Here is a 13,014-nt window from a genome sequence, read left to right on the forward strand (position 1 = left end):
ATAGCACCAAAGTGTGCTTGAGCACAGCAAGTAGACAACAAGAGCATGTGGACATTGAAGGCCCGCACTCCGAGTGCGCCGAGTGAACCACTGTAAACCTACTTCTGCCCACCCCTTTGTGTGAGTGTGTGAGTGTGTGAGTGTGTGTACACATATAAATATATACACGCACTTTTGAAAGCCCGGGTTGAGAGTTGAGAGATTTTCTGCACCTTTGCTGTGTTGCCTTTCTCTTCCCTACCCCAGAGATTACTTACACCGTGACTTTGATAATATGCATTACCTTATATTTTTATCGTTTTGCTATCTTTATGAATCCCTAATTAATGTGAAGGAATCATTTAATTACTTCAGCAAATATTTACTGAGCAAGTTCTAGGTATCAGGCAGTTTTATGTGTGTTGGCTGCATTAATGAACAACAAAAATCAAAGACCATACTTAAAGAACATAGAGGATGGCCGAGAAGACGCAAGCTATGGGTAAAAAAAAAAGCGGAACAGGAGAAGAAGGAACTAGGGCTGCTGGTGGGAGCTTGAAACATCAACGCAGTATTCTTTCTTGCTTCTTTCACTTAACACTGTGAAATTTTATCACTGTAGATGCATGTGGTTACAGTTGGCTGAGTTCACTGCTGTGTATTAATTCATATCATGCATACATCACAAGTAATTTATCCTTTCTTTTTTGTTGGAAATTTGGACTGTTGCCAGTTTTGGACTCTGTGAAGCAGCCACTCTGTGAACATGGCCGTGCGCGAATCCTGGTGCACGTGTGTGGGCATTTCTCACGGCATATCCCTGAGTGGGGGATTTCAGGGGTATAGTGTTCCCACACGTCTGCTGTACTGAGTCAGCCCAACTACTTTTTAAAGTGATTGGCAAATTTATACCCCCACAAGCAGTAAATGGGAGCTGTTTTTCACATCGTTGCTGACTCTTGGTTGGTCGTCATTTGCCAGGTCACCAATTTGATGGAGATGGAATTCTCTCACTACATTTTAATTTTCAGTCCCCTCATTTATAATGCAGGTGAGCATCTTTTCAGATGTCACTCAGCAGTTGAGATTCCTAATTTTTAAACTCTTCTGGATCAAGTCTTGCTCATGTTTTTATATAGGTTTGTTTGCATTTTTCTTACTTATTCATGGTAATGCTTTACAAGTTTTGGAGGTTAATCCTCTCATGTTGCATCTAGTTCTTTATTAGAAATAATATAAATGTTCAAAAGTAGGAATGGGTTACACAAATTATGGGCTATTCACACAGGGAAATTGTATGCAGCACTATACACCACGTGGAAGACTCACAGAAGTGGAAACATTGTTCATGTTATTCTGATAAATTAAAAAGAGCTCCAGAAAAGCAAGATGCTGTTTCTATAAAAAATTATATGTAAATACTAAAATACTTGGGAGAACTTGTAGAAAGAAGGTAGTAGTTATAATTTTGGAAGGAATACCTTTGATGGCTAGAAAAATGACAGCGTGTTTAGAGGTTAGAGCAAGGTAGTGTGATATTCTTTCATACAGGGTTTTGTAAAACAGAATTTTTCTCCCTTAATCTGAAAAATAGAGTATTCCACCTTTGAGAGCAGAATTGGCACTGAGCATCCTTGAATATTTCCTTGTTTTTAATTTAATCACTTACCTGATGAAATAATTCCTGGCCTGTGCATATTTTTTCTGGAGAATTGGCAACACGTGCTTTTTTGTGCACAGATGTGTTTAAAGTCTATATCAGCTCATTTCTAGCACACTTCCATCAAATTATCTGACTTTACTGTTCCAATCTCAGCTCAGTATCTTCAGCTGTGGCCTGTGGCATAAGACGGCATTGCTGTGTGGGGAGAAATGGTATTGGTGTGCCGTGCAGTGGGGAGCCCAGCTGGGAGCATGTTCCCGTGGTGGCACACATACTCTCTGACCACTAGAGAGACTGATCCTGTTTCTCTTATCTGCATGCTGAAAGATGACAGCCACTGTTCCTTCTAGCTAAGATGGTGTAGATGAGCTGTGAGCTGTGGTTTGCACGAGTTTGGGGTGTGATGAGGCAAAGAGGAAAAGAGGGTCAGAAGAGCCTGTGCCTTGTTCTTGGTTTAGTCCACTTTTGTAGAGTGTGAATAAACTGTCTTCAAAAATTAGTGCAAAGAATTAACTCTGGTCATAGAAATAGATTGTTCAAACACCTTTGTATTCCTGGCACATACTCTATTAGGTTAAATATTTTAAAAATAATTTTTTACTCTATTAAGACTTGATGTTTTTTGGGTCTGTGTTCATCAGTGATGCTGACCTTCATTCTGTACTTGTCCACTAGCCTGAGTTAGGAGGATTTCAAGGATCTGCCCCCTTTTAAAAATACACTTCCTGAAATAGTGTGTAGACATTGGAATTACCTGTTTTTTGAAGGTGTAGTAGAATTTTCTTTCTAAAACGTTTGGGGCCTGGTTCCCATTTGAGGGCTTCATCTCTAGTTGCCATTTCAACTTATGATTTGGTTATTGGTCTTGTCAAGTTCTTTCATGTCTCTTTAGGTCATTTTTTATCACTTATATTTCCTTAGGAAATTGCCCATTTAATGCAGTTTTTAAAATTTATTATAAGTTTTACACAATATATTATTAAATTTGGTCTTTTTTAGAAACCAGCCTGTGATTTTATTGATCAGCTCGAGCCCACCAGTCTTCTTCCCTCTTGCCTTCTCTTCTTCCCTATCTCCCTGTTTTCTGACCTTTCAATGTTCATATTGTTAATTTTTAGCAATAACTTTTTCAATTGTGCTTTTTAGTGTTTGTTATTTTGTCTGTTTCTTGAATTCAAAGTTTAGTTTTTTGTTTTTTATTTTATTTCTGAAAAAGAGCTGTGAATAGCAAACGTATACTTATTTACTGGTCAAAAACTAGCTTTATCATAAATCAACTTTGTCAAATACTAATATTATTCTCTACAAGTTTTTCAAATGTTCACCTAACCCCACTTTTCCCTTTTACAAAAGACCTACATTAGTACCTGTGTTCACTAACTGAAAGAAATCTGAGAAAGATTTTCACTTTTATGGAAAAAGGGGGGAAATGGAAACAGCGTTCAGCATTTGTTTTGCGTCGCTGTTAGAGGGCAATGTGCACGCAGGCCCGTGAGAGCGGCCCCATCAGGCTCCTTTATGGGAACCACGCTCGGCACCTCAACCTCCAGCTGCAGCTTTGAACTGCGTCTGTGCACATCTGTGCTTTTTCTTGATTTGTTGTGTTCATCTGTCAGCAAGATGTGTCTGTCGTAAGGTATCCGGAAAGCCTGAGGGAGCTTAATGTAAAACTGGACATAATGAAGTGTTTCAGTTGTGGTGAATGAAGTAAAAACATTGTGCATGTGTTGAATTTTGGGTTTCAGAACACTCAGAATTTTTTCTTTTAAATTAACAGTAGTTTCTTCTTTGCTTTATGTCATTTCTGCTTGTGAAAGGTTCCATAGGAATCCTTTACTTTCAGATACTGAGGGGAACCGGTATATGCTTCTTTTCTTTAGAGAAATCAACTCCATAGGTACTGTTGATATTTTACTCATTTTCAGTTACTGTTTTAAAAAAATAATTTTTATTTCTCAATTAAAGTTGAATGTTATATTTGTATAATATATATATTATACTAGTCTATTAGTTTCAGGTGTGCAAACATAGTGATTTGTATACCTGAGCTTACAAAGTGATCACCCTGATAAGTCTAGTACCCATCTGATACCATACATAGTTATTACAATATATTACTCTTATTCATTTATTTACTTTTGGACAGAGGAAGGGAGGGAGAAAGAGAGGGAGAGAAACAACAATGTGTGGTTGCCTCTCGCATGCCCCCTACTGGGGACCTGGCCTGCAACCCAGGCAGGTGCCCTGACTGAGAATTGAACCAGTGGCCCTTTGGTTCTCAGGATGGCACTCAGTACACTGAGCCACAGCAGCCAGGGCAATGTTACTATTTGTAAAAAGTATTTAAGTTTTAAAAAATTTCCCCTAAATAGTACTTTGGACAAACTCTGTAGGTTTTGACACAGAGTGTTATATTATGTATTGTTTAGTGAAATTGAAACCTCAAAAAACCCCAAAAGATAATTTCTAGAAAGGACTTGTTATTTTAGATTTTGTAAATTTAGTCTTGATTCCACTTCTCTCTGTTGTGTCATCTTTACTGTTTAAAACCAAAATTTATTCAAATTTTGAAAAGTATTTTTTCAGTGAGAAGGAAAAAAATCTCTTGCAACACACGAAAATGTGATCTGCTCGTTGTGTTTCATCTGTCGAGGAGGCTTTGCTCTCTTCCTCCTGTGCTGTACGCGGTGCCGCCCTCTAGTGTGCGGGGGGCACTGGGATACTTGGGTGGTTACGTTTGCTGTTATCTGAAGCTGGGAATTAGTGTTTCTTTTTATCTGATTTCATATAAAACATTAAGTTAAATTACCCTGAATGCAAGAGATCAGGTTTTAGCTGAAATAAAGGCATAGGAAAAGTATGGATTTAATTAATACCTGTTTCCTGAGCGTTCTCTGCTAAAGTGGCTGTGTAAGGGCCTCAGAAACACTACTGTTGTTTTCTGCTGTCGTTTCTATAAGATGCTCTTGCCTCGATACTGAGAAATGTGGGAAGAGGTTGTAATGTTTGACCTGAGTGTGAAAATGTTGAAGGATGATGATATAAAATAAAAATCCTGACTTTTCCTTTTAAATGAAGTTACCAGAATTATAACAAAGGAACGTGAGCCAGCACTTGCGCAGTGCTTTCTGTGGGCTAGAAAATACTAAGTATCATTATACTAAGTGTTATCTGTATAATGTCTGATCAAGTCTTCACAACAGTTTCGTCGTGGAAATTGCGGTAAAAAGAGTTCAGAGCTGGTAAGTGGTGGAGTCTGTGTGGAATGGAGGCCATGAAGCCCCTGTGCGTATTCTTTGGTGGTAGTGGAAAGGAGTAAACTGACAAAAATACTACTTTTAATAAGAAGGAAAAAACTGTAGTTTTGAAATGTCCTACATGTTTAATGTAGTTAAAGGTAAATGAGTATGATGCGTAAAAGTGCAGTGTGATCTTAAATAAATCCCTTAACTTCCCTGGTCCATAGCAGTTTATAGAAAAATGTATTAGCAAAAAATTTTGGTACATGTCTGTGAGACTTTCAGCCATTAATAAAAATGAATTAAGCCCATGAAAAGGTATTTCTTCCATCCTGTTAATGCTACTTCCAATTTCAAGTTTAACTTGTAGATATTTCAAGTTTAAGAATATCATATAGAAGTACATACATGTATAACAACCATTTGAAACAAAAACTGTGGTCATTTTACTATTCCCACCCCTACTGAAAAGTTTCATTTTCCTCAAACCAAAACAAATGAAAATTTAAGCTCTACTTTCTTGCACATTCTGCAGTAATTAGTACCAGCTCCTATGCCAAGAGGTCATGGTCATTTGAGGAGTGGACTTGGAATGAAAAGTTCACATGGTGAGTTAACTGTGCTTCTGTCACCCAAGTGTCTCATTTGAGACTATCCAGTCCAAGAGTTGTGCGATTGGTTGAACAGTGAAAAAAGGTCTGACCTGTCAGAGTCACATTATGCGTGTAAGTTACTTGCAAGAATTTGACTGAATGTGCTCCGTAAAACAATGTTGTTGAGTCTGAAACTGTAAAGGCCTGACATTGTACTCTACTTATAAGCTCACAAGTCAGCTTACTACAGTTATGGACAACACACACTCACACTGTAAAACACCCCGAGGTCTCTAGGTCAGAGACCAGACCTTTTATTTACTCAGAGAGTAGCTCGTGTGGGGATGCCCCGGTTTCCCTGGGATGGTGCATCAGAGCCAGACACCGTGGGTGTAGAAGTGAGTGGCGTACTGTACCACGAGGGACAGACTCTGAAATTAGAAAGCTGGGAGCTTTCATGGCATAGCTGGCCCTTTGTCCCTGTGCCTCTCCAGATGTGTTGAGGCAGACCTTTGCTCTGGGATGTAAACAGATCCTCTGGAGGTTGGGGGAGGAAGGAAAGGGCTCTGTTTCTTAAACACGCTGGGATGTGAACATACGGCCCTGGGGAGAGAGAAGGCTTTCCTCTCTCTGCAGGGCTCTATTTTTTCGGTTGCTATTTAGTTGTCCTTTAATCCAGGTATGAAAGTTGTGTGCTCAGAAAGGCCTGACCATACAGAAATGTGAAATACCCGTGAAGCATTGTTCCCTGACATGTCTATGTTTGGGAGCAAGCATGTATAAGACGGGAGATGTGAATGTGCCGATGTGTCTCTTCATCTCGTTCCCCATGTATTTATCTTGCTGTGGGCATAGCTTCGTGCTGAGGGTGATTCTAGTGTCTGAAGGAGACTAATTTGGTGTTCAGCCCAGGAAACAGTGATCTATTGCAGTTCTTGGGGAAATGGATATTAGGCTTGTTAAGATGCATGTAGATCTCTAGCTTTTTCCAAAGAAATTTGAAGTAATTTTTTGTCTATTATTTATTTTTGCCTTATATGCTGAATTTAGAACTTAGTTCACGTATCACTCACTTAAGATGAAACTCTAATGTAGAGTTACGCTTCCACTTGGTATTCTCAACTCAAGAGTTTTAAAGTAGTATTTTCACTATTATATATTAGGATGTTGGTGGTGGGCATGAGTGGGCCACATAATATTGTGAGACAGAAATTATTTTTTATGTCTCCAACTCTACTATAGGCTACAGGAGTGAAGGAAATCTTTACAAATGCCAGAGGTTAGTCACAGTGAAATTGAAACCAGATTAGAACTAAATAAGAGATGACTAAAAGAACTCTTCCGGTGCCCATTTGTAGTCTGGTGATCAGGCTTTGGTGAATAGTTTTCAATGTGGGTGGCGTGGCGTATGGTAATTCCACCCTTGTTTACAGTTGATTTCCATGCTCCATGTTGAGAGAAGTCTTCTGAATACTTGAAGGCTTTCTGAATTGAGTTTTATTTTTAAAGATTCTAACAACACTAATTGCAGATGGGTTTCCATGGTAATAGAAAAGTGAATTCAATATAGGAAAAATAACTCCTAAAATAGACTTGTAAGGAATCTATAAGTATGGGACTTAGAAATTCTGTTTCCCACTTCTTATAGACAGAGCACTGAGATATTGTTAAGTTGATGGAAGAAAAAATAATTTTAGTCACTATGTTAATGGATTCTAGAGGCAAATGTAGCCTAAACATTCTTAAATGTGTACTGTCAGACCATGTGGCTGAAGGACTGCATGGAGCATGGCTGTTTTGGCTTGTGCATGGGATGTCTTCAGACCCACAGACAATTCACTCAAAGGTTTTACTGAATACCTTGTGAGCGGTTCTTTCTTCAAGGGAAACAAGCAATGCACCAATAAACTTACGAATAATATAATACATGGTGTAAGAGTGCTTGTAGGCATCCAAAGTCAAGAGAAGTGATTTCTTGTGGCATTCAGGGGAGGCTTTACTGAAGATTAAATAGATTTTGGACTTGGGAAGATAGACGCAAAGAGCATTTAGACAAAGAGAATTAGCTTGGACAGAGGAAGCTGGGGAGGAAGGACAGGAGTGGGTTAGAATTGTTATAGGAAAAAGTGGTTTAGGAGATGTTTGGAGAAATGCCATTCTTCAAAGCTCATCTAAGGTTTTGGACTTTGCATTTAAATTACTTTCTTAGTAGGAATTGAGAAAGTATTAAGGGACTTTGAGACAGAAGTACCATGGTCAGTGTGTAAGGGAAATGGAGAGGGACCAGGCAGAAGACTACTGTAACACCCAGTCTGTCCTAGACTCTCCAGGTGCTCTGAGGCCAGGAACCAGGGAAGGAGCGGTGGAGAGTGGGAAGAAGTGGGAAGAAAGCAACAGGTGTGAGAGGCCAGTTTTAGGAGTCAGGAATTACTTATGGAATCACTTATGGAATCGAAGGTTGAGCTTGGATCTGGACCCTGGGTGTGTGAGAAGAAAGGCTGTGTGGAGAGGCGGAGTGGCGGGGAACCTGCGGTGAGTAGGGCGGTGATGCTGTTTATTTCCTTTGGGGATTGAGGAGGAAGAAGGGGCTCTGTGCAGAGAGATAACGAACTTAGGTTAGAAAATGAGTGTTGTATTCCACTGAGACCATGTCCATTCATTCAGTCAGTCATTCACCAAATAATTGGTGATCCTTACTTCAGTTCCAGGTACAAAAGTACCTGGATGTTCAAGATGTTCAGGTTAGGCATATATCAGTCGCATTTTCCCTTATATACAGTGGGGGGTAAAAGTAGGTTTATAGTTGTAATACAAGTAAATAATACAATAATTAATAAATAATAACACAAGAACAAACTCTGTTTTGTTTACTCACAACTATAAACCTATTTTCGCCCACTCCTGTATTATGGTTTGAAAATCTGCCGAATGTATCTTACAAATATTTTTATCCCAGTTTGTAACTTACCTTTTCACTTGGATTATGGTGTCCCTTTCGTGATAACTTCAAAATGTTTGATACAGTCAGTTTTATCAGTCTTTTGTTTTGCCCTTTTCATATTTTAGCTAAGAACTTCTTCCTTGTCCTCTGGGAAAATATAAAGATATTTTCTTACACTTTTATTATTTTACGTTTGAAATTTTCGATTTCCACACTGAGGTGTTTAATTCATTTGGACATCCCGTGAGTTGTCGTAGACCATTGACTGATACTAGTGCTAGTTCTCTGTCCCAGTGGTTTGCGGGGCCCAGTCAGTCACGCATCCACGTCCAGCTGTGTGTGTCAGCTGCCCGGCTGCCTTTTCTGACCCAGGGACTGCTCCTTTGCCAAAATATTACTGCATTTTAATTAATAGATTTCTGCTTGCTCTTGGTGTATAACAAGCAGTTCAAAACTTGATGGCCTTACACGACAAGCATTTTATTTTTCATGCTTCCTTGGATCAACTTGCTTGGGCAGTTCTTAGTCGGTCTCCCCGAACTTGCGTGCAGTTGCAGTCCTGCAGTGACAGCAGCTGGAGCTGGGTGTCTGGTGCTTCCGTGATTCTCCCATGTGGTCTTCCTTTGCACCTGGTATTCCAGCCTTCAGGGCCTTTTCCTGTGCTCTTTGTCCAGTCGCACGACTGACCTTTCAGTTCGTGGCTTCGGGCTCGAAGAGTGAGTAAGCAGGAGCTATTAGATCTTCTAATCACTCATCTTGGAAGTTCAGGAACACGTTTTTCTCCATGGTTTACTGGTTCAAAAAGTTGTAAGTATAGGGTAAATTTTAAAGGAAGGGGGGAAGCCTCTACCTCTTGATGGGAGGGGTAGCAAGTTCCTACAGGGAGGCACCGAGTTGTAGCCTTGTGCCGACTCCTGATAATCTGGTAGGGCTAATTTCCCAACTTCATTAAAAGTAGCTTGGTGATTTTGGGCCACTGTTTTTTCCCCACATACATTTTAGGTTCCCCTGGCAAATCTTGTGAAGAAAAAGACAAGTCACTGACATTTTGATAAGAATTGGATTTAATGTATGGGTTTTGAGGGATAATTATTGCATTTTCAAAACAATTTGAATGTATATCTTTACATTTTTTCAATAATGTTTGATGATTTTCTTTGATGTTCTGTATTTTTGCTGGGTTAATTTTAGGTAGTTACGGTTTTTATTGCTAATATGATTGAGAATTTAAAAAAAATTTATTTTAAAAATTTATTCTATCAATTATTAAAATGCTAGTGATTTTTCACATTAAAACACTTTTAAACAGATTTATTGAAGTATAACTGATATATCATAAATTTACCATATATTTAATAATTATAAATGCACTCTATTTTAGTATATTCACAATGTTGTGCAGCCATCACCAAAGACTAATTTTAGAACATTTTCATCACTCTAAAAGGAAACCCTGTACCCATTATTAGTCATTACCTTCCCCTTCCAAACCTGTGGTCCTTTTCCTCCCATGCAGCCCTGGTAACCACTGACCTACTTTCTGTCATTACAGATTTGCCAGTTCTGGGCATTTCATGTAAATGAAATCTTACAATATGCTGTCTTTTGTGATGGGCTTTTTCATTTATCGTACTCTTTTCAAAATTAAGTTACATCAGTATCAGTACTTCATTGCTGTTCTCATGAAATAATGTTCCATTGTATGACTTCACATGGTATTTCATGAAATTTTAATTTTGCATTTTAAATTTAATACTTCTGAGAGACTTCTGCTTTGGGGAAGGTGGGTTAGAGTACGGTAACTTTTCTGTATTTTTTTTAAACCATTTTACAAGTACAACTCTGTGACATAAGTACATTCAAACTGTTGTGCAAAAATCACCACTGTTGATCTCCAGAATTTTTCATCAACACAAACTAAAGGATATGAGGATGATTCAACATATGAAATAATCAGTGTAATGCACTACATAAACTGAATGAATGAAGAAAACCCACACATTTATTTCTGTTGGTGCAGGAAAAATATCTGACAAATTTAGCACCCTATCATGATAAAACCACTCAGCAAACCAGGAGGCCAAGTATGAAAAACCCATAGCTAACATCACATCAATGGTGAAAAACTGAAAGTGTTCCCCCTTACATCAGGAGCAGATAAGAATGCCTGCTTTCACCACTTCTGTTCAACATAGAATTGGTAGTCCTAGGCAGAGCAATTAGGCAAGAAAAAAAAATTGGAAAGAAAGAAGCAAAATTATCTTTGTTTACAAATGACATGCTGTAATATGTAGAAAACCATAAATAATTTTATAAGAAAACTCTTAGAAATGAATAAATTCAACCGAGTTGTAGAATGTAAAATTAACAATCATGTATCAGTTATGTTTCTATTCACTAACAAGGAACAATCTGAAAAGGAAAATATTTCCATTTACAATGGCATCCAAAACAATAAAACTCTTAGGAATAAATGTGAAAGACTTGTACACAGAAAGCTACAACCTGTCACTGAAAGAATTTAGACAAATCCTAATAAATATAAAGGCATCCTGATTTCATGGATTGTAAGATTTCACATTGTTGAAATGACAGTACTTTGCAAAGTGTTCCCATCTATTCTGTCAAAGTTCCAGTGCCATTTTTTTCAGAAATATAAAAATTCATCTTAAAATTTATATGAATTCTCAAGGGACCCTAAATAGCCAAAACAATCCTGAAGAAGAACAGAGTTGAAGAACTCACATTTTTCAATATCAGAGCTTACTGTAAAGCTGAAGTAATCAAAACAATGTGGTAATGATAGAGGATAGAGATTGAAAGGCCAACAGAATAGAACAGGGATTCCCAAAGCAAACCCTTACATTTACGGCCTATTGATTGGCAGTGAGGCTGCCAAGTCTGTGTAATGAAGGAAACAGCCACGTTTCAATGACTGGGGCTGGGGAGCTGGATGTACACATGCAAAAACCATAGTGTAGAAAAAAACTACAAATGGATGTGAGACCTAAATGTGAAAATGGACACTATAAGACTGAGAATACATATCAGAAAATATTCATGACATTGGATTTGGCAAGATTTCTTTGGTGTGGTACCCAAAGTAAAGGCAAAAAAGAAAAAAAGATAAATGGAACATGATCGAAATTAAAAACGTTCGTACATCGAAAACACTTACTGAGAGTGAAAGGCAGCGCAGGGCTGTTTTTTCTGTTTCTGTGCAATTCAGGGTGTTTCTCCTTCGCAGGGCGTTGCACTGACAGGCCTGTGTTTGCTGAGCCATCTCTGCCCCTTGATCACGGTGTCTGCTTTTCTAACCTGCCGCTGAGTTGGGTTTGCCAGTATTCTGCTGAGAATTTGTACATTAATAATAATTAGGGGTATTGGTCTGCAATTTTCTTTTCTTGCAGTCTCCTCACTGATTTAATATCAGTAATGCTAGCTTCTAAAATAAATTTGTAACTGTTCTCTCCAATTCATTTGTATGGAAGAGTTTGCTAATGATTGTTGTTGATTCATCTTTAAACGTTTGATAAAAGTCACTACTGAATTCATTAGTTGGGGAACTTTTGGGGGGAGGTTTATGAGTACTGATTTAATTTTCTTGTTATTCAGAATTTCTATTTCTTTATGATTCAGCCTTGGTAGTTTCTAAGAATTTAGTCATTTTGTCTGGTAACCAATCTGTTGATGTACGAGAAACTGTTGATAGTGATCTCATGATCTATTGTAATTCTTTAATATCAGTTGTAATTTTCTCGTTTTCATTTATAATTTTGAGTCTTGTCATTTTTTCTTAGTCTAGTGAAAGTCTGTCAGTTTTGTTTATCCTTTCAAAAAAAGTCAGTTTTATTGATAATTTTTCTTGTTTTTCTAGTGTCTAGTTTTATTTATTTCTGCTCTAATCTTTATTATTTCTTTCCTTCTCCTAACTTTGGGTTTAGTTCCTTCATCTATTTCTAGTTCTTTGAGGTGTAAAGATAGGTTCTTTGAGACTCCTATTGTTATACACTTCTTAGAACTGCTTTTGTATTTCTATTTTCTAGATTTGCAAATTTCCCTTTGATTTCTCATTTGACCCATTGGTAGTTCATGAGTGTATTGTTTAATTTTCACATATCTGTGAATTTTCTAGTTTTTCTCCTGTCACTGATGCTAATTGTGCACCACTGTGGTTGGAAACCATACCTGGTTCGCTGTCAGTCTCCTAAAACCTCCCGAGACCTGGGATCTGGTGCGTGCTCGCCCTGGGGAACCCTGCGAGTGTGTCGGAGAAGCACGTGCACGGTGCTGCTGTGAGGTGGAATGTTCCGGGCGTGTCTGCTGGGTCCTTTTCATTCGGAGCCATGTTTTCAGCTGGTGCGCTGCGGGGATTTTTAGATCATGTGATACCTAACTATTCAGTTAGGGAGACTGGCCTGTTTTCTCTTAGGTTGTCAGAAAAAAGGTGACAACCGCCAACACAACAATATCCATTTGGCATGAATGAATCAAAATTACACCTTTCTTTGGTCAGATTGGCAGAAAATATATTTTTTTGGTGTGCCATAGAACTTTACTAATTAGGTGTGCCATGACATGAAAAAGGTTGAAAGTTGT

General features: G+C 38.2%; 1 protein-coding gene across 3 annotated transcripts in view; it reads left to right on the top strand.

Moving 5' to 3' along the window:
• ARHGAP32 (Rho GTPase activating protein 32) overlaps positions 1–13,014 on the top strand; it is a 274,955-nt gene that overhangs the window by 132,388 nt on the left and 129,553 nt on the right. The gene's annotated exons all lie outside the window — the stretch shown is intronic.

This window comes from Sturnira hondurensis, unplaced genomic scaffold (genome assembly GCF_014824575.4).
Source record: "Sturnira hondurensis isolate 20B ecotype Veracruz unplaced genomic scaffold, ASM1482457v3 Scaffold0024152, whole genome shotgun sequence".
Taxonomy (NCBI): domain Eukaryota; kingdom Metazoa; phylum Chordata; class Mammalia; order Chiroptera; family Phyllostomidae; genus Sturnira; species Sturnira hondurensis.